This window comes from Orcinus orca, chromosome X (assembly GCF_937001465.1).
Source record: "Orcinus orca chromosome X, mOrcOrc1.1, whole genome shotgun sequence".
In the NCBI taxonomy this organism is placed as follows: Eukaryota; Metazoa; Chordata; class Mammalia; order Artiodactyla; family Delphinidae; genus Orcinus; species Orcinus orca.
Window position 1 is genome coordinate 89256641 of NC_064580.1, and position 9601 is coordinate 89266241.

Here is a 9601-nt window from a genome sequence, read left to right on the forward strand (position 1 = left end):
GCAGTGACACTGAGGCTCTCACATCATGGACATGTGCGCTTATTCCTGCTTGTTTAACATGTCCAACTATTCTCTCTGGAGGTCATGCTATTATGGTAATGTCAGAGGCATCAAATTGATAGAATGAAGGAGGTAATGTTGGAATGGAGAAATACAATTTGCTGAGGGCCTACTAGATGCCATACATTGTTGGTTGTAATTTTTGGACTTTTGCTCTTCAAAAATGAAGTGGGTATCATTATTTCCTTTCTACAGACAGGGAGATCGTCAGGCTCTGAGAGCAAAGTACATGATCAAAAAGTTCTAGGGAGGTGTCAACGGACATAGAAGCCAACCTGAAGGGGCTAACACTGGCCAATTCTGTGACAATTTGAGCATCAAAATATATAATGATAGTAACAAATGTAAAAAAGGTAACCACTTGAGCAAAGTAGGAATCTGTGAGTTATACAGATATAAATACATGAATAAATACATAAATAAGGGGGAGGGAAAAGCTCTACCATGCACTCAAGTGCCAACTAATAAATCTGGAAGGAATGAGGGAATCAGAAAAGCAACACTTGACAACTATCATAGTAACAGATGACTCAGCCAAGAATCAAAAATGGATGTTCTGTCTGCACTAAATCCCACAGCCGTCACTGAGCCACCATGGTAACCAAGCTGGCCAAGGAAAGCTGCCAAAAAGAAACAATAACCCAATTTGGTTCCTAATATGTGCTAGGAACTGAATAGGACAGACACACGCGCACACACATCCATACACACACGCATGTGCTCTCTCCCTCTCTCTCACTACCCAAGACCTTGCCTTATCCTCCCTCGCCCCTGTTTTTAAAAGGCAAATAGCTCCAGGACACCCCTGGAGCAAGACACCACACTCACTGGGGCCGGGAGGCACCCCAAGGGCACATCTCTCTGCCCCACCAGACAGCCGGGACACCGATTCCCAAAGCAAGAAAGACACGACTTGGATCCCTTTGTCTCCCCACACCCCAGGGCTGCTCAGCCCTCACCGCCAGGACCCACACCCTCAGCGGAGTCTCAATCACCTGAAGGCGGGACCTGCTTTTCTCGTCAGGCCACGTCTGTCTCTGTAGAAAAGTCGTCACGGTCGCCATATTGACGTCAGGTTTCTATGGCAACTGAGATACGCTGGCTAGTCCCCCACACCGGAAATGCCACTGCACACTCCTCCACCCCCAGGCTTCTCGCTTGAAAGCAAAACACCTTCGCTCTGCTCTTTAGGCTGCCACGTGAGAAAGCGTAATAATTAGAAGAATTAGATTGGGATACAGACAATTGGCGGAACTCTGCCTAGTTTGGTGGAACAGAGCATGTCCCTGCTGTCAGGAAGTTTGTTTGCTCTAAAGAGACAGTAGGGGAGTATTACCAGTACACAGAGACCCAGGGAGGTATCCTAGGGTTCTTGGAGATGAGCTAGCCCGCAGAGGGTGAACATGTAAAATCACAGGCCATGCTAAGCAGAGAGTTAATGTGGCAGAAAACTAACAGACTGTCTATAATTATGTGACTGGATGATGTAGGAACACCAAAAGATGGTTTGATGATCTTCCCTTACCACAAATACATCCTGCAAAACAGAAGTGGTCCCAAAACTTCATTATACATATTCTACACATTTTACTTCTTGATGCTACATTTCCAGGTGGTCTTTATGGCAGTTATACTGTTTGGTTTAGGTAAAAGTCATTTTTTCTCTGGGAGAGAGGAGAAAGGTGGGCCAAGATTAACATTTGTTGAAGTCCTACTGCATGTTATACACTCTGTACAGGGTTTTTCATTTGCACCTCACAATTCTGTAAGAAAGACATCATGGGTCTCCTTTACAGATGACCAAAGGCAGGCTTACAGAGGCTAAGCAAGTATTCCAGCATCACACATGAAGTTAGGGGCAAAAATGGGGGTTCAACTTTTGCCCACATCACAATATACTTTTCATTCATAACAGAAGCAGCATCACCTCCAAGGAACTGAAAATTGATTCTTAGGGGTGAAGAGATCTTAGATAGTACTGTGTTGTGTTGCCCCCAGAAAGATCAAGGTACATAAACAGATATACACCACATCTCTGGTATTAAAAATTTCACATTCTGTGGATGGGGCAATGATTAGGGAAAAAAGTGTCTAAAAAACCTCCATAAAGTGGATGATAATGAAAAAAGGTTGAGAAACACTCATATATTCAATGATATAGCATGTAGATGATGGGCCACCAGGGCTTAAGGACTGGTCATTTTACACTCCCTCATCGATGCTCACTCTTCAACAGCGAATATTGGTGGTGGTGGTGGTGGTGGTGGTGGTGGTGGTGGTGATGATGATGATGATAATGAAGAAAATGAAATCCTGTTCCTGGGGTCAAAAGACCTGGGTATGGAGACTGTGTGAACTGACTGGTTTTTAAGATGGCAGACAGGGGCTCAGTCAGAAGAGTAGGTGTTTCTTCTGGCAAAGATGATCTGGAGAGTAGGATATTAATGTTTTTAAAACTAACGTAAACAAGTGGAACTGTAAGTTGTGTCTTCTTTAATTTTAACATTTATTCAAGTTACAGGTTATTAAATCCATAATTCGGATTAGACCATAGTAAGTTTGGAGATGGTTAAGTAAATCAGGGAAATTTCATTGCAAATGCCTGCTCAGTAGTTAAAGCTGGAATTATTCTAAAGCTTTTCTCATTGTATCTGGGCAATTGATGCTATCCAATATACTGCTATTTTTTTTTATAGTGAATTGTATTATATTTTAAATTAAAATAGTATTGCAATTAAAAACATTTTGTATGGCAAAAAAATCAGCAAAGCTTGTCTGAAACGGCTAGAGTAAATATTTTCAAATTATATGAGGGTAATTCTTTTTTAAATTTATTTTTATTGAAGTATAGTTGAATTACAATGTTGTGATAATAGGCTAATTCTTGTGATATATAACAGATGGGCAAATGAAGTGGTAGGCAGCCTCCAAGAAGACACTCAATGATCCACACCTCTGTATTCATGCTCTTTTGTAATCACTTTTCCTTGAATGTGGGCTGAGGTTAGTTGCTTCTAAGGAATAGAATATTTGTGAAGTGATGGGATGTTACTTCTGAGATTAGTTACAAAGAGGCTGTGGCTTCATTTGAAGTACGCTCTTATGCTCACCCTGAGGAATGCCAACCACCATGCTGTGTGTTGCCCACATGTCAAGGAACCGATGTCTCTGGCCAGCAACCAGTGAGGCCCTGAGGCCTGCCAAAAGACAAAAGTGTGAGCTTAGAAGTGGGTCCTCACCCAATTGACCCTTAAGTGACTGTAACCCCAGCCTATACTTTAATTGAATCCTTGTGAGAGACTCCGGGCCAGAAGCATCCAGCTAAGCCACATCCAGATTCCTGACCCCCCAAAATGGTGAATTAATACATGTTTGTTACTTCAAACTGCTTTTATTTTGGAGTATGTTATTATGCATTAATAGATAACTAATACATATATAATCACAGAATACATGTAAAGAGCAATATACATGTTCAACAAACATTTGAAAACAGTTTATCTAATGAAGTACAAATGAAAACTAGAGATATACTATTTTAGATGAAAAAAGGCATGTTGCAGAACAATAGGGATAATGTGATTCTAATATTGTAGAAAAGGTATGTGTATTCTGTGTGTCTGTGACTATATGATAATAATTCACCTACAAAGAAACACAGCTGGTGAACACGCAACAACCTATTGATATTGAACACCTTTGGCTCAGAGCGGAGAGTTAGGCAAGAGTGAGATTCAGGGTGATTTCATTTTATGAATATAAAAAATATATTTATGCATACAAATATGCAAATTTATACATAATATGTAAACAAATATATACATTTAATATTTAGAATATAATTATATATTGCTTGAAATACTATAAACAGGACATAGTATGAAGATAAAAATTTAAAAACAGAAGTGACATTTAAAGAGATTAAGAGATAATTTACTAATGATTTTATTGTTTTGGAAATATATGGTATGTTTGAGTGTACATCAGCGTGTTTCTATTCCTGAAACTTGATACTATCTGTGTGAGTATATGTCTCAAACTCTATCACCCTAAATATTCATGGGCTGTAGCCATTATGATTTGGGTCAAATTCACAATGTGTCACTTTCTAAGTGTGCAAGCTTAGGAAAAGTACTTAACCTCCCTGTCTCTCAGTTTCTTCATCTGTAAAATGAGGTTGAACAACCTCACAGTATAGATGTGAGAATTAAATGTCGTTACTTGATCCAAAGCAAATGTTAGCTAATTTTAATACTTTCATTTTTTTTGAGCACCAATCTTTTTGAAAGCACTAAAACCTATAATGTAAATGGCAGATTACTGACATTGAACGACATTCAGTATATATTAGTAGTGAATAAAGGCAGGTTACAATATTACAGGAAGGAAAACATCTTAGATTTTAAAAATATCATGACTGTATTTGCAGAGGCAAAACAACAGAAATGGTAAATATCTGGGTAAATATAATAGACTATTCATCTCCTCTTGAGTTCATTAAAATTTTTAATCGTTGAAAGCAAAAAATATAATAACATTTTCTGATGACATGTCAGTGAATGTAAGTAAAATACATTAGAGAACCATAACCTTAAGAGCGGAGGGCAAAGGGATCTACAACATGGTAAGGTTACTACATGTCATTTGAAGTGGTAAATTAATGATTTTAAACAGACTTTGAAAAGTTGAATAGGGAGTTTTATAGCAACCACTACCAATGGCTATACAAAACCAAAAATGTTATACAAAGAGACATTGTCAAAATCAAAATAGAAAAATTAAAATGAAGTATCAAGTAATGTTCACATAACCCAAAAGAAAGCAAATAATGCAAAGAAGAGGAAGCAGAGGAATGAAAACCAGAGGGAACAGACTGAAAAGGAATAATAAAATGGTAGACTGAAATTCAAATATTTTAACAATTACTGTACATGGTCTAAACACACTAATTAAATGACAGAGATTGTCTAGATGTTGTATCAATTTTAGAGGAAGGAGTTTTGAAGTCTGAATAAATTGTGGATTTTTTTTACTTCAGTCCTATCTGAAACGTAGTTATATGTTTATATGTCTATAATTTGCAGCTCTGCTGTTCAATGAATACACATTTACGATTGCTATATCTTGTTGGTGGATTGACCCCTTTACCATTATGTAATATCCCTCTCTGTGTCTGGTAATTTTCTTTGCTCTGAAGTCTACCTTATCTGATGCAAATATATCCACTCTTGCTTTCTATCAATAAAATTTTCCTGTTGTTACCGTTTTACATCCTTTCACTTTCAAACAACCTATATCATTGTATTTGAAGTGAGTTTCTTATAGGCAGCATTGAGTTGGGTCACATTCTTTCCTTTAATCCACTTTGCCAATATCTGTCTTGTAATTGGTATATTTAAATGATTTACATTTAATGTAATTATGGATATGTAATGGATTGTCTGTAATTTTATTTTATTATTTTTGTTCCCTCTCTTTTTTGTTTCTGTTTTCTTTTCCCTGCTTTCCTATAGGTTACTTGAACAAATTTTAGAATTCCAATTTTATTTATTTATTGTTTTTTTGAGTATATCTCTCTGTATAGAATTTTTTGCTGGAGATATATTATCACTGTCTGTTGTTGTTAACACTTCACTACTTCTACTGGGTGTTAATGCTTTCAAATACCTTTTGAAAGCATCTATAGACATGGGCATTTTTCTCCTTGACTCTATTATTACACTAGATTATATTAATGGATTTCCTGAGATTGAAACAGCCTTCTGTTCTTAGAATAAGCTCCACATGTTATGATCTACTTTTTAATGTGCTGTTGGATTGTGTTTGCTAATATTTTACTTAAGAATATTCCTTCATATTCATGTAGGAAACTGTTCTATAATTCTCACTTGTGATGCAATCTTTATTAGGTTTGGAATGAATTATATACTTGCTTCATCATAAGAATTTAGAAGTGTTTCTTCTTTTCCATACCCCCAGAATAGTGTGAGTAGCATTGGGATTATCTTACTTTTAAATGTTTGGTAGAAAACAAACCAAAAAAAGAAATAAACAAACAAAAAGGTTTGGTAGAATTCTCCCACTGAAGCATCTGAGCCTGCTACATTTTCAGGGGAGAAATTTAACCAATTTCTCTATTTCATCAATGTAATTGGTCTGTTTGAACTTTTTGTCTCTACTGGGGTAAATTTTTATGAGTTGCATTTTTCTAGAAACATCTATTTCATCTGTGTTTTCAAATGTATTTAAATAGAGTTGTGTAAATTATTCACTTAAGAATCTTGAAATTTTTCTTTGATTAGATGACTATTTCTGAAGAATTCCCTGACAGTCCAGTGGTTAGGACTTGGTGCTTTCACTGCCGTGGACCCGGGTTCACTCCCTGGTCTGAGAACTAAGATCCTGCAAGCCACTTGGCATGGCCAAAATAATAAATAAATTAAATAAATTAAATAAAAATAGATAAAACTGAATGACTATTTCTCCTTTGACATTTTAGATGTTGTATATGTTCATTTCCCTCTATTTTCTTGATTAATTTACCTAAGGATTTGTTCATTTTGTTGACCTAAGTTCTGCTGTAGTTTTTTCTAACTCATTCATTTCTAGTTTTACCTTTAATGATTCTTTCCTTCTGCATTTTTAAACTTATATTGTGGTTCTTTATCAGGCTTTTGAAATGAATATTAATTTATTTTAATTTTTATTGTTATAGTTATTTAATACTATAAAAATTCCCGCTGACAACTGCTCTAGCTGTATATTCTGATATGTGGTATTTTCATTATAATTTTGGAATCAAATTGTGCAAAATTAATCTATATCCACTTTGTCCCAAATTCGTCTAGGAGCCTCAGATAGAGTCAATTTGCATAAATATTCCATGTTTATCTGAATTGTAGTTTTGTTCTCTATTAGCAGGCATCAGAGTTCAATACATAAGATCTACCCTTTGGATTATGTTCTTTAGAGCTTCTATATACTTAACTGAAATTTTTTGTCTACTTGAATATTCTTGGATTGAGGCAAGTTATAGTAGAAGTATATATTTTGGTGTTTTTTTCTATTTCTCCTTACACCTCCTGTGGTGTTTATTTTATGAATATTTTGTTATGTGTCTGTGGACATAAATATTAATAAAACATCTTCCTTGTGAATTTTAGTGTTTACAGTTATCAAGTGTGTTTTTAAAAACCTCTTTTAATCCACTTTGATCTCAATTTTAAGTCCTTAACCACCAAGATTATAACCTTTTCTTTCTTTTTATTTATAACTGCCTGGTATATATTTGCTTATTTTAGAATTTTAACCTCTCTGACTGTTTTTGTTTTAGGTATATGACTTGAAAAAGCATTGTGTTGGATTTTGCTTCCATAGGCAATATGACAAACTTTTTAATAGATGAGTTAAACTCATTTACAGGTATTTGATATGAACAATGTGTTTGGTCATTTGGGCTCAGTTCTGTCAAATGGATTATACATATATAGAAATGACATATATTTGTGTATATATACACAATGAATAGAGAGATTGGCAAATGATATCAGCAGATAATTCACATAAAAAAGCAATATACAGACTGATAAAACTTTCTAAAATATATCAAATTACAACAACTAAAGAAATTCAAGTTAATATCCTAAAAGGCAAGAAAACCCCCACGTACCTGGTTAGGGAAAAAGCAAAAAGAATAAACAGGGACAAAAGGATAGGGACGGGACTGCACCAGTGGGAGGGAGCTGTGAAGGAGGAAAGGTTTACACACACTAGGAAGCCCCTTCGCGGGCGGAGACTGCGGGTGGCGGAGGGGAATGCTTCGGAGCCGCGGAAGAGAGCGCAGCAACAGGGGGGCGGGGGGCAAAGCAGAGAGATTCCCGCACAGAGGATCGGTGCCGACCGGCACTCACCAGCCCGAGAGGCTTGTCCGCTCCCCCGCCGGGGTGGGCGGGGGCTAGGAGCTGAGGCTCGGTCTTCGGTCGGAGCGCAGGGAGAGGACTGGGGTTGGCTGTGTGAACATAGCCTGCAGGGGGTTAGTGCACCACGGCTAGCCAGGAGGGAGTTCGGGGAAAAGTCTGGACCTGCTGAAGAGGCAAGAGACTTTTTCTTCCCTCTTTGTTTCCTGGTGCGCAAGGAGAGGGGATTAAGAGCGCTGCTTAAAGGAGCTCCAGAGACGGGCGCAAGGCGCAGCTAAAAGCGCGGACCCCAGAGACAGGCATGAGACACTAAGGCTGCTGCTGCCGCCACCAAGGGGCCAGTGTGCGAGCACAGGTCACTATCCACACACCCCTTCCGGGGAGCCTGTGCAGCCCGCCACTGCCAGGGTCCCATGAGCCAGGGACAACTCCCCTGGGAGAACGCACGCAAGGTGCGCCTCAGGCTGGTGCAACGTCACGCCGGCCTCTGCCACTGCAGGCTCGCCCTGCACTCCATGCCCCTCCCTACACCCGGCCTGAGGGAGCCAGAGCCCCCGAATCAGCGGCTCCTTTAACCCCGTCCTGTCTGAGTAGATGCCCTCCAGCGACCTACACACAGAGGCGGGGCCGAATCCAAAGCTGAGCCCCAGAAGCTGTGCGAACAAAGAAGAGAAAGGGAAATCTCTCCCAGCAGCCTCAGAAGCAGCGGATTAAAGTTCCACAATCAACTTGATATACCCTGCATCTGTGGAATACATGAATAGACAACGAATCATCCCAAATTAAGGAGGTGGACATTGAGAGCAAGATTTATGATTTTTTCCCCTTTTCCACTTTTTCTGAGTGTGTATCTGTATGCTTCTGTGTGAGATTTTGTCTGTATAGCTTTGCTTCCACTCTTTGTCCGAGGGCTCTATCCATCCGTTTTTTTTTAAATTTTTTTCTTAATAATTAATTTTTAATTTAATAGCTTTATTTTATTTTCCTTTATCTTCTTTCTTTCTTTCCTCCCTTCCCTCCTTTAGACAACGAATCATACCAAATTGAGGAGGTGGACTTTGAGAGCAAGATTTATGGTTTTTTCCCCTTTTCCTCTTTGTGTGAGTGTGTATGTGTATGCTTCTGTGTGAGATTTTGTCTGTATAGCTTTGCTTCCACCATTTCTCCCAGGGTTCTATCCGTCCTTTTTTTGTTTGTTTGTTTTTTGTTTCTTGTTTTCTTTTTTCTCTTAATAATTTTTTTATTTTAATAACTATATTATATTTTACCTTACTTTATTTTATTTTACTTTATCTTCTTTCTTTCTTTTTTTCATTCCTTCCCTCCTTCCTTCCTTCTTTCCTTCCTCCCTCCCTACCTCCCTCCTTTCTTTCTTTCTTCCTTTCTTCCTTTCTTTCTTTCTTTCTTTCTTTCTTTCTTTCCACTTCTACTAATTCTTTCTCTCTACTTTTTCTCCCTCTTCTTCTGAGCCGTGCGGATGAAAGGCTCTTGGTGCTGCAGCCAGGAGTTAGTGCTGTGCCTCTGAGGTGGGAGAGCCAACATCAAGACACTGGTCAACAAGAGACCTCCCAGCTCCACATAATATCAAACGGCGAAAATCTCCCAGAGATCTCCATCTCAACACC

At 38.3% G+C, this 9601-nt stretch overlaps 1 long non-coding RNA gene across 2 annotated transcripts in view; it reads right to left on the bottom strand.

Annotated features, from left to right (window-relative positions):
* Window positions 1-1142, bottom strand: part of LOC117198038 (uncharacterized) — a 34154-nt gene extending 33012 nt beyond the window's left edge. Inside the window, exon 1 of one of the 2 annotated variants that reach the window (XR_004478963.2) lies at window positions 1056-1142. This is a non-coding gene — a long non-coding RNA (uncharacterized LOC117198038). Of the gene's footprint in view, window positions 1-888; window positions 1029-1055 lie in introns of those variants that run through there. The other variant, XR_007474982.1, reaches the window with a different exon arrangement.
* Between the last annotated feature and the right edge of the window lie 8459 nt (window positions 1143-9601).